Below are 10,788 nucleotides of genomic sequence, written 5' to 3'. Positions count from 1 at the left end.
AAATTAAAAAATATATTTAAAAAATTTGGTCAGTTCCATGATGTCATTCATTCTATTCTACAAACACATTCGATTTACACTCATCAGCTGCATCAAAGTGGTACAGAAGTGTTCTATACTAGAGCTTCTCCTACTGGCATCTCAACATTACTGCACCATCCTAATAATAATGTCCTCAATAATGTTGGGCAAATATCAACATAACAAACTGACATTACATCAGATAGAATGGTGAAACACAACACTGGCTACTTGACAAAGTCACATTTCATCACACAAACACTGTATGACAACATACCACAATCATATTATTATATATTGTTGACATCATAGTCTGCTGTATTGACTGCTTCTGTCCATATACTGTATAGTCTAATGAGCCTGTTATCCATATATAGTTTAATGTAGCCTGTTATCCATATATAGTCTAATGTAACCTGTTATCCATATATAGTCTAATGTAACCTGTTATCCATATATAGTCTAACGTAGCCTGTTATCCATATATAGTCTAATGTAGCCTGTTATCCATATATAGTCTAATGTAGCCTGTTATCCATATATAGTCTAATGTAGCATGTTATCCATATATAGTCTAATGTAGCATGTTATCCATATATAGTCTAATGTAGCCAGTTATCCATATATAGTCTATTGGAGCCTGTTATCATATATAGTCTAATGTAATATAGTCTAATGTAGCTTGTTATCCATATATAGTCTAATGTAGCCTGTTATCCATATATAGTCTAATGTAGCCTGTTATCATATATAGTCTAATGTAGCCTGTTATCCATATATAGTCTAATGTAGCCTGTTATCCATATATAGTCTAATGTAGCCTGTTATCCATATATAATCTAATGTAGCCTGTTATCCATATATAGTCTAATGTAGCCTGTTATCATATATAGTATAATGTAGCCTGTTATCATATATAGTCTAATGTAGCCTGTTATCATATATAGTCTAATGTAACCTGTTATCCATATATAGTCTAATGTAGCCTGTTATCCATATATAGTCTAATGTAGCCTGTTATCCAGATATAGTCTAATATAGCCTGTTATCATATATAGTCTAATGTAACCTGTTATCCATATATAGTCTAATGTAGCCTGTTATCCATATATAGTCTAATGTAGCCTGTTATCCATATATACAGTCTAATGTAGCCTGTTATCCATATATAGTCTAATGTAGCCTGTTATCCATATATAGTCTAATGTAGCCAGTTATCCATATATAGTCTAATGTAGCCTGTTATCCATATATAGTCTAATATAGCATGTTATCCATATATAGTCTAATATAGCATGTTATCCATATACACTGCTCAAAAAAATAAAGGGAACACTAAAATAACACATCCTAGATCTGAATGAGTGAAATATTCTTATGAAACACTTTTTTCTTTACATAGTTGAATGTGCTGACAACAAAATCACACGGAAATCAAATGTATCAACCCATGGAGGTCTGGGTTGGAGTCACACTCAAAATTAAAGTGGAAAACCACACTACAGGCAGATCCAACTTTGGTGTAATGTCCTTAAAACAAGTCCAAATGAGGCTCAGTAGTGTGTGTGGCCTCCACGTGCCTGTGTGACCTCCCTACAATGCCTGGGCATGCTCTTGATGAGGTGGCGGATGGTCTCCTGAGGGATCTCCTCCCAGACCTGGACTAAAGAATCCGCCAACTCCTGGACAGTCTGTGGTGCAACGTGGCGTTGGTGGATGGAGCGAGACATGATGTCCCAGATGTGCTCAATTGGATTCAGGTCTGGGGAATGGGCGGGCCAGTCCATAGCATTAATGCCTTCCTCTTGCAGGAACTGCAGACACACTCAAGCCACATGAGGTGTAGCATTGTCTTGCATTAGGAGGAACTCAGGCCCAACCGCACCAGCATATGGTCTCACAAGGGGTCTGGGGATCTCATCTCGGTACCTAATGGCAGTCAGGCTACCTCTGGCGAGCACATGGAGGGCTGTGCGGCCCACCAAAGAAATGCCACCCCACACCATGACTGACCCACTGCCAAACCGGTCATGCTGGAGGATGTTGCAGGCAGCAGAATGTTCTCCACGGCGTCTCCAGACTCTGTCACGTCTGTCACATGTGCTCAGTGTGAACCTGCTTTCATCTGTGAAGAGCACAGGACGCCAGTGGTGAATTTGTCAATCTTGGTGTTCTCTGGCAAATGCCAAACGTCCTGCACGGTGTTGGGCTGTAAGCACAACCCCCACCTGTGGACGTCGGGCCCTCATACCACCCTCATGGAGTCTGTTTCTGACTGTTTGAGCAGACACATGCACATTTGTGGCCTGCTGGAGGTCATTTTGCAGGGCTCTGGCAGTGCTCCTCCTGCTCCTCCTTGCACAAAGGTGGAGGTAGCGGTCCTGCTGCTGGGTTGTTGCCCTCCTTCTGCCTCCTCCACGTCTCCTGATGTACTGGCCTGTCTCCTGGTAGCGCCTCCATGCTCTGGACACTACGCTGACAGACACAGCAAACCTTCTTGCCACATCTCTCATTGATGTGCCATCCTGGATGAGCTGCACTACCTGAGCCACTTGTGTGGGTTGTAGACTCCGTCTCATGCTACCACTAGAGTGAAAGCACCACCAGCATTCAAAAGTGACCAAAACATCAGCCAGGAAGCATAGGAACTGAGAAGTGGTCTGTGGTCCCCACCTGCAGAACCACTCCTTTATTGGGGGTGTCTTGCTAAATGCATATAATTTCCACCTTCCATTCCATTTGCACAACAGCATGTGAAATTTATTGTCAATCAGTGTTGCTTCCTAAGTGGACAGTTTGATTTCACAGAAGTGTGATGGACTTGGAGTTACATTGTGTTGTTTAAGTGTTCCCTTTATTTTTTTGAGCAGTGTACATATGAGATGAGTAATGTAGGGTATGTAAACATTATATAAAGTGACTAGTGATAAATTGATAACATCAATTTTTACATTATTAACGTGGCTAGAGTTGAGTCAGTATGTTGGCAGCAGCCACTCAATGTTAGTGATGGCTGTTTAACAGTCTGATGGTCTTGAGATAGAAACTGTTTTTCAGTCTCTCGGTCCCCGCTTTGATGCACCTGTACTGACCTCGCCTTCTGGATGATAGTAGGGTGAACAGGCAGTGGCTCGGGTGGTTGTTGTCCTTGATGATCTTTTTGGCCTTCCTGTGACATCGGGTGGTGTAGGTGACCTTGAGGGCAGGTAGTTTGCAACCGGTGATGCATTGTTGTTAGAAATATTATGAATAAATGAATAAACAATATTCTCATTTTAAATAGAACTGTAACTAAGTAAACTTATACTCAGTTTTATTATATCTGATTAACAATATGAGTTCATAAGAAGGGATTGTGTGACACGGGTAAGGAGTAATTACAGTTAATGAACACCATTCCAACTGGGAAGAAAGGAATGGGTTGTGGATTAAGTAAACAGATAAGGTAGTTAACCTATGGTTGAACCAACAAAACTGAGCTCTGGGGTGTTTTAGATAAGGCAGTGAGTGCATTCCTAGGTTTTCTGTTAGTTAGAACTGTCAGCTAAGTGGTGATCGATAAGTCATAGTCAAAAGTCAATTCAGTTTTGTTGTGTGTCCTGTGTATGTGCTAGGGGGTCAGAATGAACTTTGAATGAACTTTTAAACTTCCCTTTGTCCCGGTCTGGAGGAGGAGATTCATTTTAGATGCAATGAAATTATGTCATGTTATTGTATATAAACTGTTGCTCGTGGTAACGTGGGAGCGCGCTCCGAGAATAAATTCTGTTACCTATTATTGAAAAGACTGGTCGCCGTCTATTTTATGCAAACAAGAATCTTACATATTCTCATAAAATAGATTAAGGGAATTCAATTAATGAAAACATATTGGAATAACTAAATTACAGTAACAATTGGTCCTTCGAGCGGATTCCACAAACTTGTCTCAGTCGTCCGAAGGGAGAGCCGAAAGCCGCGCACGAACGGGCCTGGACTCGTTATTTAAAGAACCGGCCTCTGAATTGAGCTTTAAAAAAACAGGCCGATATATGATCCAAGGGCGACAGAGAAGGTGACGGAATCGAACCGACATTGCTTTTCCCAGTCTACAGGACGATGGTAAATAGTCTTTATTCTCGAATTTGGGAGGAATTATTTAAGATATTTTTGATTGAATGTTCTCAAGGAGTTTGGATTTAATCAATGATAGGTGCTTGAATATTCTGAACAAATATAGAGGTTTCTACTTTGTGTTGTAACCAAAATCGATAGGAAGGAAGGAAGAAGGCCCGAAATGACTTTGGTAACGAATTCTACCACAAATAATATAACTGAAGGAAGGGATATAGTAAGTTTTGTTCGATAGTACGGTCGTTCTGCACATAGGACTGGATGGTTCTTTCGACTGCACTTGAAGAAACTTTCAAAGTTCTTGACATTTTCCTTATTGACTGACCTTCATGTCTTAAAGTAATGATGGACTGTCGTTTCTCTTTGCTTATTGAGCAGTTATTGCCATAATATGGACTTGGTCTTTTACCAAATAGGGCCATCTTCTGTATACCACGCCCACCTCGTCACAACACAACTGATTGTCTCAAAAGCATTAAGAAGGAAATCTATTCCACAAATGAACTTTTAACAAAGCACAACTGTTAATTGAAATGCATTCCAGGTGACTACCTCATGAAGCTGGTTGAGAGAATGCCAAGAGTGTGCAAAGCTGTCAGCAAGGCAAAGGGTGGCTCCTTTGAAGAATCTCAAATATAAAATCTATATATATATATATTTGTTTAACACCTTTTTGGTTACTTCATGATTCCATATGTGTTATTTCATAGGTGTGATGTCTTCACTATTATTCTACAATGCAGAGAAAAGTAAAAATAAAGAAAAACCCTTGAATGAGTAGTTGTGTCCAAACTTGACTGGTACTGTATATATTTAATGATCTCGTCAACCATACTTACAGAGTAAGTGAGTCAACTTACTGGTGTAGCAGTGCATTGAAACAAGAAGTGTGATTTTAGTGACTGACACATTGTGAAAGTAGCCAAGTCAGGGATTTAAGACAATCACATGCATCAACAGCATGTCAGAAAGGGATGTACTGGATGTACTGCTAAAGACTGCATAGCTATTTACATTTCTTCATTTGAGGAGTGGGCCTACATGTTTTAAAGGGGCTAAATGCAGCCCATTTTCAACATAGTATTTTCTTTAAATACAGATCCACAACAAAGTGTTGACTGTTCTATATGGTTTCTTAATGTGTTGCCTCACAAGATGTGACCCATCACTCCTCATCATCTCCATCAAAGTGCGACTGAAGCGCTCCCTACTGGCATCTCAACATTACTGCAGCCTCCTGTCTCTCTTCATATGTCCCAATCATGTCCTCATACATTTGGATCAATAACAAAATAACAAACTGTTTATAAGGTCCACCACTGGAGTCCTGAGGAGAGGAGAGGTCCTCCACTGGGGTCATGAGGGGAGGAGAGGTCCTCCACTGGAGTCATGAGGGGAGGAGAGGTCCTCCACTGGAGTCATGAGGAGAGGAAAGGTCCTCCACTGGAGTCATGAGGGGAGGAGAGGTCCTCCACTGGAGTCATGAGGGGAGGAGAGGTCCACCACTGGAGTCCTGAGGAGAGGAGAGATCCTCCACTGGAGTCATGAGGGTAGGAGAGGTCCTCCACTGGAGTCATGAGGGGAGGAGAGGTCCACCACTGGAGTCCTGAGGGGAGGAGAGGTCCACCACTGGAGTCCTGAGGGGAGGAGAGGTCCACCACTGGAGTCCTGAGGGGAGGAGAGATCCTCCACTGGAGTCATGAGGGGAGGAGAGGTCCTCCACTGGAGTCATGAGGGGAGGAGAGGTCCACCACTGGAGTAACGAGGGGAGGAGAGGTCCACCACTGGAGTCATGAGGGGGGGAGAGGTCCACCACTGGAGTCATGAGGGGAGGAGAGGTCCACCACTGGGGTCCTGAGGAGAGGAGAGGTCCTCCACTGGAGTCCTGAGGAGAGGAGAGGTCCACCACTGGAGTCCTGAGGGGAGGAGAGGTCCACCACTGGAGTCCTGAGGGGAGGAGAGGTCCACCACTGGAGTCCTGAGGGGAGCAGAGGTCCACCACTGGAGTCCTGAGGGGAGCAGAGGTCCACCACTGGAGTCCTGAGGGGAGGAGAGGTCCACCACTGGAGTCCTGAAGGGAGGAGAGGTCCACCACTGGAGTCCTGAGGGGAGGAGAGGTCCACCACTGGAGTCCTGAGGGGAGGAGAGGTCCTCCACTGGAGTCATGAGGGGAGGAGAGGTCCTCCACTGGAGTCATGAGGGGAGGAGAGGTCCACCACTGGAGTCCTGGGGGGAGGAGAGGTCCACCACTGGAGTCCTGAGGGGAGGAGAGATCCTCCACTGGAGTCATGAGGGGAGGAGAGGTCCTCCACTGGAGTCATGAGGGGAGGAGAGGTCCACCACTGGAGCAATGAGAGGAGGAGAGGTCCACCACTGGAGTCATGAGGGGAGGAGAGGTCCACCACTGGAGTCATGAGGGGAGGAGAGGTCCACCACTGGGGTCCTGAGGAGAAGAGAGGTCCTCCACTGGAGTCCTGAGGAGAGGAGAGGTCCTCCACTGGAGTCCTGAGGGGAGGAGAGGTCCAGCACTGGAGTCCTGAGGGGAGGAGAGGTCCACCACTGGAGTCCTGAGGGGAGGAGAGGTCCACCACTGGAGTCCTGAGGGGAGCAGAGGTCCACCACTGGAGTCCTGAGGGGAGCAGAGGTCCACCACTGGAGTCCTGAGGGGAGGAGAGGTCCACCACTGGAGTAACGAGGGGAGGAGAGGTCCACCACTGGAGTCATGAGGGGAGGAGAGGTCCACCACTGGAGTCATGAGGGGAGGAGAGGTCCACCACTGGGGTCCTGAGGAGAGGAGAGGTCCTCCACTGGAGTCCTGAGGAGAGGAGAGGTCCTCCACTGGAGTCCTGAGGGGAGGAGAGGTCCACCACTGGAGTCCTGAGGGGAGGAGAGGTCCACCACTGGAGTCCTGAGGGGAGCAGAGGTCCACCACTGGAGTCCTGAGGGGAGGAGAGGTCCACCACTGGAGTCCTGAAGGGAGGAGAGGTCCACCACTGGAGTCCTGAGGGGAGGAGAGGTCCACCACTGGAGTCCTGAGGGGAGGAGAGGTCCACCACTGGAGTCATGAGGGGAGGAGAGGTCCACCACTGGAGTCATGTAGGGAGGAGAGGTCCACCACTGGAGTCCTGAGGGGAGCAGAGGTCCACCACTGGAGTCCTGGTGGGAGGAGAGGTCCACCACAGGAGTCCTGAAGGGAGGAGAGGTCCTCCACTGGAGTCATGAGGGGAGGAGAGGTCCACCACTGGAGTCCTGAGGAGAGGAGAGATCCTCCACTGGAGTCATGAGGGGAGGAGAGGTCCTCCACTGGAGTCATGAGGGGAGGAGAGGTCCACCACTGGAGTCCTGGGGGAGGAGAGGTCCACCACTGGAGTCCTGAGGGGAGGAGAGATCCTCCACTGGAGTCATGAGGGGAGGAGAGGTCCTCCACTGGAGTCATGAGGGGAGGAGAGGTCCTCCACTGGAGTCATGAGGGGAGGAGAGGTCCACCACTGGAGTCCTGGGGGAGGAGAGGTCCACCACTGGAGTCCTGAGGGGAGGAGAGGTCCACCACTGGAGTAATGAGGGGAGGAGAGGTCCACCACTGGGGCCCTGAGGAGAAGAGAGGTCCTCCACTGGAGTCCTGGGGAGAGGAGAGGTCCTCCACTGGAGTCCTGAGGGGAGGAGAGGTTCCTGAGGGGAGGAGAGGTCCACCACTGGAGTCCTGAGGGGAGCAGAGGTCCACCACTGGAGTCCTGAGGGGAGGAGAGATCCTCCACTGGAGTCATGAGGGGAGGAGAGGTCCTCCACTGGAGTCATGAGGGGAGGAGAGGTCCACCACTGGAGTAACGAGGGGAGGAGAGGTCCACCACTGGAGTCATGAGGGGAGGAGAGATCCTCCACTGGAGTCATGAGGGGAGGAGAGGTCCACCACTGGAGCAATGAGAGGAGGAGAGGTCCACCACTGGAGTCATGAGGGGAGGAGAGGTCCACCACTGGAGTCATGAGGGGAGGAGAGGTCCACCACTGGGGTCCTGAGGAGAAGAGAGGTCCTCCACTGGAGTCCTGAGGAGAGGAGAGGTCCTCCACTGGAGTCCTGAGGGGAGGAGAGGTCCAGCACTGGAGTCCCGAGGGGAGGAGAGGTCCACCACTGGAGTCCTGAGGGGAGGAGAGGTCCACCACTGGAGTCCTGAGGGGAGGAGAGGTCCACCACTGGAGTCCTGAGGGGAGCAGAGGTCCACCACTGGAGTCCTGAGGGGAGGAGAGGTCCACCACTGGAGTAACGAGGGGAGGAGAGGTCCACCACTGGAGTCATGAGGGGAGGAGAGGTCCACCACTGGAGTCCTGAGGGGAGGAGAGGTCCACCACTGGAGTCATGAGGGGAGGAGAGGTCCTCCACTGGAGTCATGAGGGGAGGAGAGGTCCACCACTGGAGTCATGAGGGGAGGAGAGGTCCTCCACTGGAGTCATGAGGGGAGGAGAGGTCCACCACTGGAGTTCTGAGGGGAGGAGAGGTCCACCACTGGAGTCCTGAGGGGAGGAGAGGTCCACCACTGGAGTCCTGAGGGGAGGAGAGGTCCACCACTGGAGTCCTGAGGGGAGCAGAGGTCCACCACTGGAGTCATGGGGGGAGGAGAGGTCCACCACTGGAGTCCTGAGGAGAGGAGAGGTCCTCCACTGGAGTCCTGAGGGGAGGAGAGGTCCACCACTGGAGTCCTGAGTGGAGCAGAGGTCCACCACTGGAGTCCTGAGGGGAGCAGAGGTCCACCACTGGAGTCCTGATGGGAGGAGAGGTCCACCACTGGAGTCCTGAAGGGAGGAGAGGTCCACCACTGGAGCCCTGAGGGGAGGAGAGGTCCACCACTGGAGTCCTGAGGGGAGCAGAGGTCCACCACTGGAGTCCTGAGGGGAGGAGAGGTCCACCACTGGAGTCCTGAAGGGAGGAGAGGTCCACCACTGGAGTCCTGAGGGGAGGAGAGGTCCACCACTGGAGTCCTGAGGGGAGGAGAGGTCCACCACTGGAGTCATGAGGGGAGGAGAGGTCCACCACTGGAGTCATGTAGGGAGGAGAGGTCCACCACTGGAGTCCTGAGGGGAGAAGAGGTCCACCACTGGAGTCCTGATGGGAGGAGAGGTCCACCACTGGAGTCCTGAAGGGAGGAGAGGTCCTTCACTGGAGACATGAGGGGAGGAGAGGTCCACCACTGGAGTCCTGAGGAGAGGAGAGATCCTCCACTGGAGTCATGAGGGGAGGTTAGGTCCTCCACTGGAGTCATGAGGGGAGGAGAGGTCCACCACTGGAGTCCTGGGGGGAGGAGAGGTCCACCACTGGAGTCCTGAGGGGAGGAGATATCCTCCACTGGAGTCATGAGGGGAGGAGAGGTCCTCCACTGGAGTAATGAGGGGAGGAGAGGTCCACCACTGGAGTCATGAGGGGAGGAGAGAACCACCACTGGAGTCATGAGGGGAGGAGAGGTCCACCACTGGGGTCCTGAGGAGAAGAGAGGTCCTCCACTGGAGTCCTGCGGAGAGGAGAGGTCCTCCACTGGAGTCCTGAGGGGAGGAGAGGTCCAGCACTGGAGTCCTGAGGGGAGGAGAGGTCCACCACTGGAGTCCTGAGGGGAGGAGAGGTCCACCACTGGAGTCATGGGGGGAGGAGAGGTCCACCACTGGAGTCCTGAGGAGAGGAGAGGTCCTCCACTGGAGTCCTGAGGGGAGGAGAGGTCCACCACTGGAGTCAGGAGGGGAGGAGAGGTCCACCACTGGAGTCCTGAGGGGAGGAGAGACCCACCACTGGAGTCCTGAGGGGAGCAGAGGTCCACCACTGGAGTCATGGGGGGAGGAGAGGTCCACCACTGGAGTCCTGAGGAGAGGAGAGGTCCACCACTGGAGTCCTGAGGGGAGCAGAGGTCCACCACTGGAGTCCTGAGGGGAGCAGAGGTCCACCACTGGAGTCCTGATGGGAGTAGAGGTCCACCACTGGAGTCCTGAAGGGAGGAGAGGTCCACCACTGGAGCCCTGAGGGGAGGAGAGGTCCACCACTGGAGTCCTGAGGGGAGCAGAGGTCCACCACTGGAGTCCTGAGGGGAGGAGAGGTCCACCACTGGAGTCCTGAAGGGAGGAGAGGTCCACCACTGGAGTCCTGAGGGGAGGAGAGGTCCACCACTGGAGTCCTGAGGGGAGGAGAGGTCCACCACTGGAGTCATGAGGGGAGGAGAGGTCCACCACTGGAGTCATGTAGGGAGGAGAGGTCCACCACTGGAGTCCTGAGGGGAGGAGAGGTCCACCACTGGAGTCATGAGGGGAGGAGAGGTCCACCACTGGAGTCATGTAGGGAGGAGAGGTCCACCACTGGAGTCCTGAGGGGAGAAGAGGTCCACCACTGGAGTCCTGATGGGAGGAGAGGTCCACCACTGGAGTCCTGAAGGGAGGAGAGGTCCTTCACTGGAGACATGAGGGGAGGAGAGGTCCACCACTGGAGTCCTGAGGAGAGGAGAGATCCTCCACTGGAGTCATGAGGGGAGGTTAGGTCCTCCACTGGAGTCATGAGGGGAGGAGAGGTCCACCACTGGAGTCCTGAGGGGAGGAGATATCCTCCACTGGAGTCATGAGGGGAGGAGAGGTCCTCCACTGGAGTCATGAGGGGAGGAGAGGTCCACCACTGGAGTAATGAGGGGA

This window comes from Oncorhynchus kisutch, unplaced genomic scaffold (assembly GCF_002021735.2).
Source record: "Oncorhynchus kisutch isolate 150728-3 unplaced genomic scaffold, Okis_V2 scaffold758, whole genome shotgun sequence".
Lineage (NCBI taxonomy): Eukaryota > Metazoa > Chordata > Actinopteri > Salmoniformes > Salmonidae > Oncorhynchus > Oncorhynchus kisutch.
Note: the sequence above shows the minus strand (reverse complement) of the source record.